Below are 16,366 nucleotides of genomic sequence, written 5' to 3'. Positions count from 1 at the left end.
TTCATGACATAGGACCGATGTTTACCCAACATGCATAGAGAGGCATGATGACTTGAAAAAATTAGAATTTTTGAATAATCACTGCTCCAAACTCCCCCTCATGCCCTTCACGCTGTTGCGTGAACCTCTACATGATCCAATAACTAAAGAGATATCACCTGGATGAATAAGACCATGTGTCTGTGTTCATTCTGACTAATTAGCCTTATGTCATACCAATTGTTAAGTGTTTTTGAGATTCCACAAACCCTTACTGACATACACCAGTCTCCAAGAACAACTGTATCCTGTGAAGGTATGAGGTATAATGCAAAGCCCTTGACCTCAAGCAGTTCACAGATGGTGGCTAGAGGAAAGTGAACAATAAGGGCACACAATACCTTCTGGAAAACCTCTCATGGCAGAGAATTCATTACTAGTTTAGACAATCTGTTCTCATCTTAGATCCAATCACAGAGTCTTACGTTAGATCTCGAGCTAATATCTGCCTCCCCATTGCATGAGTTGATTGGGACTTGTTATACCCTCCAGAGCAGAGTCAAGCAAATTAATTCCTGTCTTTCTTGAACCTTCCTTACTTTTAAGGACAGCTTTCACATCCTAATTTAGTTGCTCCTGATATGTTCTCACTGTCCTGCTGGGACTCTCCCATGTCCTGGAATCAAATATATAGAAAATTCTATAGCTGGCTTTATCCCCAAACATAACCACCATTTCTACATTTCCAGAATTGCCCCCAAACTCCAAATATGGCTCCATCACTCTACAGTTCATGGTGACTGTCACTTCCTTTGGTTAGGTGCACCGTCTATTCACTCACCTAACTTAAGAGGTTAGGAGCTTTCTAAGTAACCAGATCATATTCTGGGGGTGTCCTTTCTATTGGATCAGTGATTCTCAAAGTTGGTTGCATGTTAGATGCTCATGGGGCATTTATTATCAAGACTAGTTAAATCAACATGTGTCCCAAGCATCTCTTAGTCTCCTAGGTAATTCTTATTTACAGTAAGTGTTGAGAAGCATGACATTAGAAAATACTACCTCATTTTCCAAAAAAAAAAAAAAAAGTGAGACTCAATACTGTATGTGAACTCAAAAAGTGGAAGTGACTAGCTCTGAGTGATTATACTTCTTGACCTCAATTTCTTATAAAGGAAGAGTGTTTGACTCTTCTTTCTACCTTTAGCTTCAGAGATGAGAAAATGACAAAATCTACCCTTGTACTTTGAGCCATATCTTACTTGAATGTATGCCCTTTATCTGGTTCTCAAGTCATATAGGGAACAATTATCTTGCAGTATCTTGCAGATCCTTGCAGTATGTATGATGGGGGGGGGGGCGGTAAGGAGGGAGGGTTTCATGATGGTTATTTTACAGGTTAGGCACCTGGATGCCTACAGCAGAAAGCAACAGCAAGTCAGCTCTTTGGTGATATTAGAGAAACATTTATTCATATCCATACTTATTGACATTGTCCATGCAAGACATGGTTCAGTCCTCAACAGTTTTATCTTTGGTTGGAAAAACAGGTTACAGGGGGGAAAAAAGTCTATGTGGACAAAGGGGAAAAGGAAACTTGTACATTAAATAGAAAATAAATGTGCAGGAATTTTAAGGAGGATATGATTTCTGATCTCACCCTACTACTTCTGCATCTATGTTCCATGATCTTTCTAAATGTCTCCTTTCTGGTATCTCCATACATAAATGTAAGTTATAAGCTTGCATGCCAATTTTCCTCACTAGGTTGTAAACTCTGAGTTGGAATCTCTAGTCGTGCTGCCATTATGTCCTGCAGAGTCCATACTACATAATTATTTGACAAATGCTCCAAATGCTATCATTGGAGACTGTGTAGAACTAACAGATGTGGGGGATCCCTGGGTGGCTCAGTGGTTTGGCCCCTGCCTTTGGCCTAGGGCGTGATCCTGGAGTCCCGGGATCGAGTCCCACATCGGGCTCCTTGCATGGAGCCTGCTTCTCCCTCCGTCTCTCTCTCTCTCTCTCTCTCTCTCTCTCTCTCTCTGTGTGTGTGTCTCCAATGAATAAAAATGAATAAAATCTTAAAAAAAAAGAAAAAAAGAACTGAGAGATGTGTGTCATGTGCATGCCCATCTGCTGCTCAGATTGTCCCATTATGTTCTCCAGGATCCTGGGGCCCTGGGAAGATTTCTTAAAATTGCACAATAGTAAGTTGCAGACCGACTTCCTTACCAGCCTCAGACTTTTTTGTGTGTTTTACGGTCCAGTTCTCAGATAATCAAAAAATGGCTGAATAGGAAAGAAGATAAGAATTGCTATGATATTTAGCTAGGATTTGAATACAGGTCCTGTTATATCAATAAACCTATCATTCAAGGTTGGGTTTTTTGTTTTTAGGAAGCCTTTACTATTATATATTATCTATTAAACATTAAAATATATCCAAAATACATGTAATATATACTATGTGTAGATGCACATATACACTTACGTATATATGTATGTATTTTATATATAGATAGATGAAACAAAGAGTAAGAGGGTTCCCTTTTCTTTCCTTTCCTCTCATCTCTCAGAATTGAAAAGATGACCAACATGCAAGGAAGGAACATTGGATGAGAAGTCAAGGGACATAGAATCTACTCATGGCTTTGTCTTAACATAGTGACTCTGGATAGTCCATTGCATCTCTATCCCTGTTTTCTCAGCTTTAAGATGACGAAGTCTGACTAGGTAATCTCCCAGGTGAGAACTCATCAGGCGAACTTTTACTGCATTATAATTCTGTAGACTTACTTAGCACCTATTATAGTAAATGTTTAATGAGGCCTGTGCTTCTTTGAGCTGCTCTTCAAAGGTCACAACACAGGAAGGAAGACCCTATAAATATGCCTGGGTTACAGAAGTGCAGAGACTTGGGCAACAAGCTTTAATGCTAGCTCAGAGGATGCCCAAAGGCATATATATATATATATATATATATATATATATATATATATATGCTCATGGGCAAACCCTCCTGATTTCTGGGGCTCACTTCCTCCATTTGGAAAGTGTAGGAATTGACCCACATGCTATCTTAGTCCTCTGTGGGCGGGCTTGAGTACAGGATTTCAGAAATCTGGGTGCACAAGGAAATGGGCAAATGTCATCTGATTACAGAGAGTGGTTGTTTTGACTTTCTATTTTGTTCCTTGATCTCTACTTCTGTCAGCAGCTCATTTTGCCCCGATGGATTTTTTTCTAATCAAGAATTACTTGCCCACCAACAACAATGTTCCAACGTAATGGAGAGCCGAAGACCTATTGAAACATGGCCACAACAGAGGTCTTGCCGTGTGATGAGCAACAGAGAACAAGCGTGGGACCAATCAGAACATTGCTCTGAAAAAAAGGAGATGGCAAGGGCACTTGGGTGGGGTGGGGTGGGGTGGGGTGGGGGGTCGACTATCTTTTCGGAACCAGACTGAACCTCATCCAGGGACTTGGACCGGGATGGGAGTTGGGGACAGTCTCCCTCGCCCCACTTCACTGCAGCATTACCGTGAGCAGAGTGAAGAAGAATGAAGATGCTTGGTGGCAAAACTCAAACCAGCTGCTGACCCAAGTAGTCTGTGGCCGAGGTGGTTGAGAGGGGGGTATCCCCAATCACTACCAAATCATTCCTCAGTCCCAATGTCCCCAGACTCTCATATAGAAGGGGGTAGTCAGAGTCCTCCCGGAATCTGAGTTTCGAGTACACTTTACTCGAGGTCTTTAGGCAAAACCATTCGCAAATCTTCCCGAATCCCATCTGTTCTATATTGTCCTACGTAATATAGATGGCTCTAAGGAGCACCATTCCTCGGTGGCAAGTGAGTTGGCTGGGAAAAGCTCCCCCTTTGCAACCCCAAAATGCAAACATGCAAAAGGATGAAAACACCACCATATTTTGTACGACCTGACGAAACCTCATTCTTCCCACCACCCTGAAGAGGGAACTGCACGCCAACGTGCCTTTGCATCTCTCGGCGCCTTTCCGCCGCCTCCCCGCCCCCCCCACCCGCCCCCATCAGGTGTCCAGTTTCTGCGCGTAACAGGAACGTGCACCGAAGCAACGGAGGGCGCGTACGTCGCTTAACAAAACAAACAAAATAAAGTAAAATGAAATAAAACAAGCCCCTGAAAGCGAAACGCAATTACCAGGTGGAAGAAGAAAAGGAAAAAGAAAAAAAAAAATGCAGCCGGTTTCCAGAGCCTATCACATCTCGCGGCTCGTCGCGCGGCTCCCCCCAACACTGCTCCCGTTGTGTCGGATAGTGGCAGTGTTGAGCCCGGGAACCCGCGCCGAGCCCGCGGCGCTCCCCGCGGCCGCCCAGTCCCCGCGTCGGACTCCGGCGCGCAGGAGCCGCTGGGCCGCGAGGGCGCTGGGGAGCGGGGTGGGGGCGCGGGGCGCGGGGCGCGGGGCGCGGGCGGCGGCGGGGGGTCGCCGGTCGGCCTCCACCAACTGTTCTCCTCCTCCCCCAGCAAGACCGCACTCCCTCCAATCGACCGAAATTCACCGAAATTCTCCGCGAGAGCGAGGGTGTAGGGAGAGGTCGCCCGCTGGCGCGGCGGCGGCGCCTCCCGGGGCTGCAGCCGGGAAGCTCCCCCGGCCCGCGGGGCGAGCAGTGGCGGGCGCCCGCGCCCCCTCCGAGGCGCCTCGCGGGGTGGCGGTCCCCGCTCGGCTCGCCGCGCGGCCGCTCCGATCCTCCCCCTCCCCCGCCCGCGCCCTCCCCCTTCCTTTCACTAGGACTCCGGGACTCGGGAGAGGGCGCGGGAGGCAGGCACACGGGCCCGACCCCACTCCAGCGCTCGCCGGGGACGCGGGCGGGCGGGCGGGCGGGCGGCGAGGGGACGCGGCGGGGGCGCGGGGCGGGCGCGGCCATGGAGCGGCGGCGGCGGCGGCGGCGGCGGCAGCACTAGCGACCGCGGGCGGGCGGGCAGGGCCGCCGGGCGCCGCGGACCGAACTGCACAGCTCAGCAAAAGCGCCCTCGCCCTCCGCGCGCCGCCTCCTGCGAGCCCAAACCCGGCAACGTCTTTTAAAGCTCCAATCCATCCTTTGAAGAAAAGGGGGGAAAACAGCATTGATCGGAGAGACGGGGGGGGAGAGAGAGAGAGAGAGAGATGTATATATATATGATCTTTTTTTTTGGCTCCTGCTAAAATTAGCCGGGCTCTCCGCGCGCCTGTGTGCGAGTGTGTGCGAGTGTGTGTGCGTGCGGGCGTGTGTGTGTGTGTGTGTGTGTGTGAATGTGATTACTCCAGGACTCCTCGGGCTCCGGAGACGCCATTTTCCCCCTTGATATCTCTCTCCATAAATCGGTGGCGCGGCGGAGGCGGAGGCGGCCGCGCCGGGCGGGAAGCGCGGGGCCGGCCGGGGCGCCCGCCGCTCGCCGCCGCCTCCGCGCGCCCGGGGGCCCCGGCGCCCCCCGAGCGAGGGCGGCCCGCCCGCGGCTCGCCGTTTGACAGATGCTCATCGCCATGGAGTTGCCGCAGCAGCACCTCTGGGGGCTCGGGCGAGCGACGGGAGCCGGGATCTGAGCGAGCGCCGGGGCCAGCGGAGCCGGAGCCGCCGGGACATGGGTGAGCACGCGCGGCGGCGACCTTGGCCCGGGAGCCCGGCGCCCGGCCTCCCGCGGGGGCCCCCGCACGCCCGGGGCCGGGGGCGGTGTGTGTGTGTGTGTGCGTGTGCGTGTGCGTGTGTGTGCGCCCCGTATGCAAAAGTTAACGTCGCCTCGCCGGGGCTTTGACTTTGCACCGGGCGGGAAGGGGGAGACGGGGGCCGAGGGGGCGGGATGCCGGTCCCCGCCAGGCTGCGGAGGATGGGCGCGATTCCGGCCCGCCCGCGGCTGGGCAGCGATGCTGGCTCGTTTGGAGTGGCCCGCTGGTGGCGGCGATGGTGGAAGCGTCGGGCGGGAGGGCTGGGAGCTTATTGAGTTTCGCCTAATCTGATCCCCCCCACTCCAGCCCCCCCCACCCCCGCCTTCTGCACCCTCCCTCGGTCCAGCCGCCTGCTGCCGGGGCTGGCAGGTTTGGCGTCGGTGGAGTGGACTCGGGAGGGGGAGGGGGCAGGGAAAGGGGTGGGAAGGCGGCAGGATGTATAGATAGATTATTTTGGGGGGTCTCTTTGTAACTTGCAGGTTAAGTGGAGCTAGAGAGCTACATTGTATCCTAGTTGGATGGGGTGTGTGTGTGTGTGTGTGTGTGTGTGTCTGTGGGGGGACGTATCAGAATCTAACGTGTCGTTAATAGAAAGAAGAACAGGGAAGAAGTGGTCCAGCCGGCCAAGGTTGGTGCGTGCTCGTGTTGTGGCTCTGTGTTAGCCTTTCTCTTAAAATCTTAATCAATGGATCTCAGTCTCTCTCTCTCTCTCTCTCCTCTCTCTCTCTCTCTCTCTCTCTCTCTCTCTCTCTCGTGCTCTCTCCGGTTTTGGGACTCTGAAAAGACAGGAATTCCCTTAAAAGCAGACGACTGCCTTGTTTTTTTTTTTTTTTTTTCAAACCACGCATTGTGTGTGTTTCTAGACGAGCCCTGGGCTTGAGAATTAACGGCAGGCTTCCCCGTTCGGTGGTTTCCAGTGGGAAATCACTCCGGAAAGGGAGCCCTTCAGTATCGATTTATTGTTTTTGTCTTTCAAACCATTATCTCTTTGGCTAAAATACTGTCTGCGAAGTTCCACAGAGACGGAGTCAGGTAAACTGGACCGGGCAGATCTTTAGCAAGATGGTGATAACGGTGATGCTGTTTTGGTTGTCTGTTTGTGATGGAAGCATTGCTGGGTAATAGCAATTTCTGATCGGTAGAGCATGCTGGTTCTAAAAAAATAAGTGACTGCCTAAATGCTGTCTTCCAGTCCCCTTCCCCTACACGCTGCAAACACCCCTCCTCCCGTGACCCACGCGCTTACAATTCTGAAATCGGATCCAACTGGAAATATTTTCTTTGGAGATCGGAAAGTTGTGCAATTGGAAGTAGAGGCTAGAGGTACCTGGGGTGTGTGGGGAGGGGGTTCTTACTGCCCCCCCTCCCCATGCTGCATTTATTCTTTATGTGTGTCTGTGTGGGTTCTAAGGCTGTGTATATCCATCTAAAAGGACTGTTGAGGGAAGGATTTCCGATTTGTTTCCGCTTCAAATAAACTGTCCTGATAATCTCATGGTTGGCGTCTAATGCTAAAAGGCCAATTTGTGTGTCTCTTTATCGCCTCAGAAACTCTTCCAAAAGGGCGGTTTATTCTCAAATTCTACAACAGCTACGTTTCCTTCCGAGCCCCCACCTCCTACCCTCCACTATCCACACCTCCCCCCCCCCCAAAGTTTGGCTGGAGTCTGTGGTCTTTAAGGAAATCTAATACTACTTGTTTTCTTCTTACATTATTTTTTGTTCTCTTCCTTTTCATTCCTTTGCTCTTTATCCTGTTTTTCTTCTTTTCCTGTCGATTCGTACAAAAAAACTAGTTTCACAAAGTAGCTGTCACTAAAACTATCTTGCGGTGTGTGTGTGGGGGGACCCACCTCCTACCCTCCTTTCACACAGGTAAATCTCATTAGCCCCATTCAAACTCCTCTCCATTGGCAAATCGTGTGCGTGTGTGTGTGTGTGTGTGTGTGTGTGTGTGTGTCTTGGGAGGTGGGGACAGGAGTGGAGTCTAGAAGAGGAACGTGGAGAGGAAGGGTGGTGTTCTTTGCAGGCCACATCTGCAACACTGAGGCCGGACCTGGACCGTCTGGGAGAGTTTCCTTTGCTCACCCCAGTTAGATGTTGTCTGGCTGGGATGGGGAGGCGGGGCCAAACTGGTCAGGGGCGTGTGAGGGAGGAGAAAGTTTGTAGCACTTTAAAATGTAGCCAGTTTACAATTCCTGGTCACTCCCCCCACCGCCCCCCTTTCAGTGACTTCCACCATCCGGAGACACCCGGAGGGAGGCTTGATCTCCAGCCCTAACACGGGAGGCCAAGGGTTCAGAGCGAAGTTGAAGATGTTGTGTTCTCCTCTGTCCTTAATGCAACTGTGCTACCAGAGAAGGGCGTTAGGACAGATGGGAAGGGTATGGTCCAACATAAGAGTATTTGCAAACTGCAGGGAAGGTAGCCTGAGCAGAGAAGGAGACCAGGTACTCCGGTACTCCGAAAATGCGCCTTTGCCCCTTATGCCCCCTCCCCCAGTAAGAGAAAAAATCGGTAGTCTTGGGAAGTTGGATTGGTGCAAAAGCTGGGCTGTGGGCGCTGCTCGCCACTCTCAGTAACCTGAGCTGGGCTGGGGGAGGAGGTGGTGAGGGAATGCAGTCGGGAGCCAGAGGAGGGAAACTGGACTTGTCTCCCGGAGCAGGGCAAATAGACGTGTCACTGGAATAAACAAACTAGAGGTGGGGGAGGGGACAGCGTGTAGTGAACATTAGGGGGAGTGGCCGAGAGGCAGCGGTGCGGTAGGAAGGGGCCACTTCTGGCTTGGGAGAAAATATCAACTGCCTTATATGTTCATAAATGGGCTAGGCAAGTCAAGGAGTGTAATCTGATCTTTTGTATGTTAACATCATAACGTTACATAGGAAGGCGCCGCTGGCAGGCCCAGTTTTGGACTTCACGCTGGGGAATCCTAGGGGTATCCCTGAGTGAACCAGGGAGCCTCTTTGATGCCAGGAGGGCTTCTGCTCCTGCACTCATGCTATTTACAGCAAGTAAGTTGCTTTGTAAATCACCTGACCTGAAGGAGGGCTGCCAGAAAGAGAAAACAGTGCTTTGGAATATTTGTAGAATTCCGTGGAAAACGGTAGGTGGGGAGGGGCAGGAGGCAGGAGTTTGCTGAAGAAGAAATAAATAGGTAGACATTTGCCCTGGATTCCTGATTCCGTTTCTGCTGTTATCTTGACTTTCAATTCCATTAGGGGCTGAATCGATACTTCTCTGGCACAAAAATGTACCTCTAGGAGAGTTCTTTCAAGCCAGTCATTATTTTGAGTTGTACTTCAAACTCTGCTCCAAAGCTTCTCCATAATATGCAAAAGGAGGTAGATGAGAGTGGCTGGATGGGACGTCCTTTCTGGATTCTTGCAGAGACAACAGAAACTTGGCTGGGCCTCAGCCTCCCAGAATGCCAGTTTTTCCCTTGGAGACTTGAAGTTTTAATTGAAACCAGAAAGCTATTGAAGGCAGACCCAGCCAATGAAACCTTGTTTTCTCTGCTGCTCAGGAATGGGAAATAAATAATTTTTTGCTGATGGCATTTCAAGTTGCTTCAGTTCTGCTCCTGCCAGAAGAATGGGGTAAATTATTATTAACACATAGGCATTGTCAGGAGTTGCAGTGCCTTAACAAAATGAGATGGTGTTATTGAGTTTACTCTATGTGGACCCCTCTATGTGGGAGAGGTCTTGGGGGGAGAGGACTGCTCTTGTTGGGGAGCAGGGCAGCCCTTCCCTGCAGAAGAGGAAGACTCGTAGAGTCCTTGCCACACATCACTGCGCTTGTTCTTTGGGTTCCTGTGATGAAGAGGACAAAGCCATCCAAGTCCACTCCCATTCTGTGGTCTGTTTTGAAACCTGGGGAGCTTCTTAAAATGGTTTAAGTCAGGATTAGGTGAAGAACGCCACCATCCTACATACTGTCATAGGTCTGAGTTTCTTTCAGACCTATTTCAGATGCCCTGGTATTTCACAAACTCTTCATCAAATTGCAGACACTTTGGGTACCCTAGCACCTGATAAATGCAGATAATCACCAATGTGTCCTCAGAGTGTACTGCCTCATGAATACCACCCTACAGTCTTGTTTCACTTTGGATTTTTATTTCCATTTTCACAGTCTTTGACTAGAGTCTCATGTCCACTTAGACATTCCAAGTTGGGGCAATGTGAAGTTTGGGGGGAACGGGTGACCTCAAAGGATTGCACGCAAGTTACTGGGGCCTAAGAGTTCTCACTGGGAATTTTCAAAGGTCTTTCAAAGTTTCCCGTCAGAGCAGAGTCCCTCTCAGAATTGGTTTTCTTATATCCTTAGAGGGTGCCCTCCAGGATTGAGGGAATTTTTTGTTTTAAGTGGTCTTTGGCTTAGAAACTCACAGTTGACCTCCTGTCCAGTTCAGAGCAGATGATGCCAGGGTCAGATGGAGAGCAAGAGCAGCCCTGAAATCCACAGGACACCTTTTGAGGAAGCAGGCAGCCCTGATGATGGATTGTGATCAGCAGAGCCTTGCGAAATCCCTGTAGGCAAAGCCAGCTGAGCTGACCCCAGGCAGGCTGAGGCTTCCACCTTTCCAAGTGCTGGGGAGGGATAAGGATGAATGGTGAGCAGATAAGAATTTCAGAACTTTGAACTTGGAAAAATGTTTCCCTGACCCAACTTACCCCATTGAAAGTACTCCCTTTCATATGCATGGCTCTTTGTTCTTTTCAAGATATCTTCATATCAGATTGGCCCCCTTGATGCTCCTTCAGGCGGGAGGCCGGATAAGAAGTGTCTCCCCATTCAGAAGATGAAACTGACAGGCTGACTTGCTCAAGTGACACAAGGTGCTGGCTCACCTGGGACCAGAAGGCTGTGTGGGAGTGTGAACAGCATCACACCTGAAGTGACAAGATCTGCTTTGGATCCTGTCTTCACCACCTCCCAGCTTAATGACCCCTGGCAGGTTGTTTAACCTCTTTGAGCCTCAGTAACCTAATCAGGAAGATAGGGATAAAGATGCTTACCCTGCCTACTTCACAGGGGTTGGGAGGATTAAATAATACCAGCTAATTTCTGTAATTGAACTCTGAGAGGATTTCCATGCTGCCTCTTGGAAACTGGTGCCTGGGATTATTGTCACCATACCCTGGAGATTAATAACCCTCTGGTGTGACCAGAAATGCCTACAGGGGCCTTTGTGTTCCAAGACAGTCAGGGAATACTTGTTTTCTGCTCCTGAGTTGACTCATAAGAAAAACGTGTATGTATCTGTTTTAAAATCAGTTGAATTATAAGATGCCCTGTATATGCCACGTGTATCTAAGACTCAAAGTCTCAGAGAATATCCAGTTTGGATTCACAGATGTATTGGGGCTCAGGAAATGCTCTTTGCTAGGAAAGAAGGAAAGGAAAGGCATGGAAATGCACAGAGACTCAGGGCAAGGGGGAGAGAAAGTGAGAGGGAGGTTCTCCTTAGGGAGCCCCAGTGGCTGAGCAGAATGTTTAGCCTCCCTTAAGAAAAGAACTCCTAGCAGAATTGCTTCTGTCCCAGCAAACCTAGTATGTTGTCTAGAATCAGGAAAGTTCTTCACAGTCCGTTTTCTCTCTGCCTCCTCTGGATTGCTCCTCTTTCTCTTTCCCATGATTCCTGGCTCGCCCTGTCCAGCAGCCTACACCATGCACCTGGCAGTGTTCTCCAGTGAACCTCATTTTATACAACACTTGCTGGCCTCTGCTCCCATCAGACTGGTTTCCTCGCTGCCCCCTGGGCCCTCTGTACATGTATCCACCTCTGCACCTGGACCTTCTCTCTGGAAGGTGCCCCAATTGGTCCCTTTTAGCCAGAGCCTTTACCTCTTAGGACATCAGACCAGCTCTCAGCTCTGCACCCTGGTCTCCAGAGCACTTCAGGTCTAAAGCACTTGCCTGGCAACCGGCTCATGCTGCTTTGCTGTTTGTTGTCACTACCGCCCAAGGCTGTGAGTCCTTAAAGAAAGGGGCCAGGTTGGCCCCACAAAGCCGTGCCCCTCCTTTGGAGTGATTTCTGTTGTATGAATGAATCACAGAATTTATGCAGAGATAGAATATTAAAGTAAATGTTGTTTAAGGTGTACCAGAGCTCTGTACTGTGAAGCAACACAGTGCACGCGCCTCTTAAACTGAGTGAATAAGAACCACTTATGTTAATGGCTTTTTATACTTTTGGCTATCTTTCAGGGGCAATCACCCACTCTGTCTCTCCCTCCAAGCCTAAGAGGTAATGATGTTTTACCACATGTACGTCCTAACAGTCACTGATTCACTCATTCATTCAATCAGCAACTATTTATGAAGTGCCTACTAGAGCCCCATCGCCACACTAGTGCACCCAGCTCTTGACTTTCTCTGAAAATTCCAGTTGCATTTTTTGTCCACCACACTCATTTTGGCACTTAACCACGCAATCTTCTTTGTTACTTTAGTCCAAGTGCTTCCCAGCTCCTCGATGACTGAGCAAGCCTGGCCATGATGGAAAGGAAGCTGGAGCAGAGAAATGCTCTTGGTGGGGACAGGTCCGGGGTAAGGCTCCTGAGAGGCAGGCTGCAGGCTGGGCTGGCCACCTGTTAGGCTATGATGGCCACCCATTAGGCTTTCTACTCCCTAGGCTGAGGTGTCTTGAACTGAGAGAGTCTGATCGCTGTGGAAAGAGGGACCATTCTGAAAATCTGTGATTGTATAGCTAAAAGGGTCCCAGGAATTTTGAAGCTTTCCTCACCCCCCACCCCTAAAGCTCAGAGCTCCTTAGACCCATTTAATGGCATCCCAACAACCAACCTAACCAATCCCACTGAGATGTTGTGCACTTTGTGGAGTGCTTGCCACAATGGACAAGTTCTAGAAAGGGAAATAGGGTCAGCGGAAGCTCCTCAGTTAGAACCAGAGAGCCAGATTTGGAGGGCGGGATGGGGAGAGGAGGAGATAGATGGTGTGTTAAGGTGAAGAAATACCCTAAAGAATACAACAGAAAATATGTGGAAGGAAAAAAAGGATGGGTTCTCTACATCTTTTTTGAATGCTAGCCCCCTTTGGTGAGATAGCTCCACTGAGACAAGGGAGATAGTGTAGACAGCTTAGAAAACCTAAAGTATATTCCTTGTCTGGGCTTTACTATTGCCTCCTGTGCCAAGCAGGCTTCTGGAATCCCTGCTGTGGCTGCTCCTTGGATTTCCTGGATCTGAGGGTCTGGGTGTTACTGTTTTGTGTGATTCTGTTGGACATGAAGGCTGAAGCCATGCCTGTACTCGTGGGGTCCTCAGTGAGCTGGTTTTTGTGCATTCTGAGGTCAAAGGGAGTGATGATGCCTAGTAAGGGAGTGATGATGCCTAGTTTGTCCAAAGCCAGAAGCCTCTGTGATTTGGGTTGGAGTGGTTGGGCTTTGATCTGAGGCCCTGTGAAAGTTCAGCAGAAATTCTTACTCACCGAGGAGCATGCTGATTGAATATTGAAGAAGAGGAAGTTCTGCAAGCTACCAAGGGAATGGAGAGGACATTGTATGTGCCCTCAGTCTGCTGGGAGACTTCGTAAGAACTCATGAGAACCAGTGGAGGAATAGCAGAGGATGGTCACCTAGGGCTAACTGAAGTGTGGTGGGAGCACAGAGAAGGCCAGAATCTTGGGGGAGTAGGTGGGACAGGAACTGAGTCCTGAACAATGGGACATTCTTGCGTAGGTTCAGAGCAGCAGAAGATACTCAACATGGGAATGTAGAAGCAGAAAGAAGACTACTTCCCAGAGACCAGGGTTTTATGGAATGTCAGGTGGCAAGACAGATGAAATGGGATCCTGTGAGAAAAAGGCCAAGGCTGCATGTTGAGATGCGGGCCATGACCAGTTTTCAGAATGCAAGAGGAATAGATGTGAGGAGGAGAAGGACATGTCAGTCAGAGAACGTTCATAGATACCACACAAGAGAGAACCCTGACAGCTGACTGTCCCATCCACCACTGGTCTTGTCAGCCACCAACTCTTCAGTCTGGGGTTCAAAAGAGGCATCTTTAGAATAAAAAATAAACTATATCAAAGCATTCAGAATGGGATCAGCCACTCTGGGGAACAAAAATGCTCTGATACTAGTATTTATCAACAGGAGTTTAATGTATAATTGGAAAAAGACATACAAGTTGTCATAACAGTGCAATATTTAAATGGCAGTGCAAGATTGTCCAAGGAGAACTATCATTAAGGAAGGGAAAGGGGGCTAAAATTTGTTTAGCTCTGGTAGGCCTTGCATCCCCTCTGTGGCAGAAGCATAAACATGTAGGTATCAGATTATACTTTATATTCAAATGATAGTGAGAAAAGCAATTGTGGAATAATCAGATGGTTGAGAAGTTGAGAAACTTGAATTAGGAGTGAACAGGTAGTGGGGTCAAAATCCAGGGCCCTTGAGAGAAAGACCTTGGAATTTATTGTTTGTTGGATTGTTTAGTTTATACCCTTTGCCTTTAGCTAAGTCTATCACTTTAATCCCCAATTTACAAATGGCTTGGTGGAGGACCAGAGGTTAAGTGACCACTAACTCTGGGTATTTGAAGACTGGTGGCATTATGAATCAGTGGGAAGTAAATGACATTTGGAGTCAAAGAGCACTATCTCAGTGATTTAAATTGTCAACTCATTTCTTATCTTTAAAATGGACACATCTCAGGGTTAAATCAAATAAAAAACTTAAAGCACCCATTATATACTAGATGTGTATAAAAACTTAGGATCATTTTCTTTGCCAGGTGGTTCTCTCTATTCTGCTTGGACAGGAACTATTATGATCATAGTTACTTCTTATAGGTCTACCATTTTTCAGCTGCCTGGGTGCTATTCTGCATATGTTATTTACTGTAGTCCTTGCACAGTTCTGTGAAAAGACGAGGAGGGCGGGTGAGAGAACTGATGCCCAGGGTTAGAAGTGATATGGCAAGTCAGGTGGCAGACTGGTCTTGGAGCTCACATCTGTAGAAGTTGCCAGGGGTGCTTGATTAAAAGGTGGCATCACTTTGTGTTTTAGAGAAATTATCATGTAAAAGTAAGAGTACAAGCTTGGGAATCACATAGACCCTGAATTTGATTGTGGATCTAGTAGAAATAGTGTAGGCCCTTGAGCAAATTATTACTCTCTCTTGGCTATTATTTAAAATGAGGACAGGCCTTCTGTAGAGCAGGGATGCTGCTTCGATTAAACTCCTAATGCCTGTTGAGATCCTTGGTTGTATTTACTCCCCTCACTTGCTGTAAGTGCGTACTTTCCTGGACTCCATGGAGAAACATAGGCAACAGGTGATATGCCAGAGGTAGAGCTTGCCCTACGAACTTGGGGGTTGGCCCAGCAGAGCTTTAGAGATGTCTCCCCAGGGACCCCCAGTCTCATGCTGTTGTGTTGTGTTATTGGTTCCCAGGGGAGGCACTGTTTTTGAAGCTAGAGCTAGACATGTTGGTTAATGCATAATGTGCGGCTTTAGGCCTCACAGTTTGATTCTGCTTCTCTCCCTACCCTGGAGATCCCTGAACACAGGGACCGATCCTTAGTTTTGCATTAGTCTCAGGCAGACCGAGCCGCAGACCCAGCAGGATCTAGAAGGAGGTGGAAGGTACCAGCCCAGCCTTTGGAGAGCTCTGCTTGTCGAGTTGAGGATTTGAGGCTTAGCACCTGAGCATGTCAGAGGTGGAGGGAGGGCACAGAGTTTACCTTATTGCACCCCTTTGTTCTACAAATAAGGCTGGGGAGTCCCAGGGAGAAAAAGGAACGTGCCCAAGGCCACTGGCTCCAGTTGGCAGAACAGGGAATTGAGCCTGTAATTTGTGACTGAAGTCAGTCATTTTCCTCTATAAGACAAACTGGGAAGAAGAAGAAAGCAACACTCAAACAACATCAAACACTCAGGTTAGCAGGTGCAAATTAAACTATTTGTATGTGCTTCCCATTGTATAGGGAGATTGGGGAGGTTGGCCTCCAACCCCTGTCCCTCAGGCTTTCCTTGGGATCTGTGAAGAGAAGCAGCAATTAGCCAAATACTAGCTTAGATGACACAGACCATAGGAGGAAATCAAATTTACCAAAAAATTTGAGCGTCCACCAAGGTGATCCCAGCATGTTCTTTCATAAATATCTTATTTAATCTTCAATTACTTCTCAAAACAACCCTTGAGGTAGGATTATAACCCAATTTCCAAATGAGACTTGAGCAGTGTAAACATATTTTCTAGGAACGGTTACTAAGTGGGAAAGAGAGGCTAAGTAAACTAAACATGTGACATCAGATCGGTGCTACTTCCATTCTTCTTTTCAAGAGGAAACATGGCTTGACTCTCGCTGTCGGATCCTTACTGTGTGTGCTCCTTGCACTCTGAACTGTGTGGGAGATCTGTGCAAAGCCCAGCCCCTACCTGGGGTTCCTGGTCTGAAGGGAGAGAGAAATAAGTACAGAGAATATTATAATACAGTTTGCCAAATGCTTTGATAACAGAACGCCCAGGGGAGTGAGAGCAAGACCATCTGTGAGTGAGTGAATGTGTGTGTGTGTGTGTGTGTGTGTGTGTGTGTGTGTGTACATAAAGGAAAAGGAATGGAAGAGGAAGGTTTAGCTGGTCTTTATGAAGGATGTGAAACTTGACCCAAATCCTGAAGGATGACTTAGAGGTGACAATGTAGAGAAAGGAGGAAGGACAGTG

General features: G+C 48.6%; 1 protein-coding gene across 1 annotated transcript in view; it reads left to right on the top strand.

Moving 5' to 3' along the window:
- The first annotated feature begins 5,417 nt into the window (after positions 1-5,417).
- The window catches only part of SETBP1 (SET binding protein 1), a 360,671-nt gene continuing 349,722 nt past the window's right edge, over positions 5,418-16,366 (top strand). The window contains 1 exon segment of the mRNA XM_055323892.1: positions 5,418-5,587. The gene's annotated coding sequence lies outside the window, so the exon portion shown is untranslated.

The sequence above is a fragment of the Nyctereutes procyonoides genome, unplaced genomic scaffold (assembly GCF_905146905.1).
Source record: "Nyctereutes procyonoides isolate TBG_1078 unplaced genomic scaffold, NYPRO_anot_genome, whole genome shotgun sequence".
Taxonomy (NCBI): domain Eukaryota; kingdom Metazoa; phylum Chordata; class Mammalia; order Carnivora; family Canidae; genus Nyctereutes; species Nyctereutes procyonoides.
Note: the sequence above shows the minus strand (reverse complement) of the source record. Positions and strands in the feature narration are given on the sequence as shown.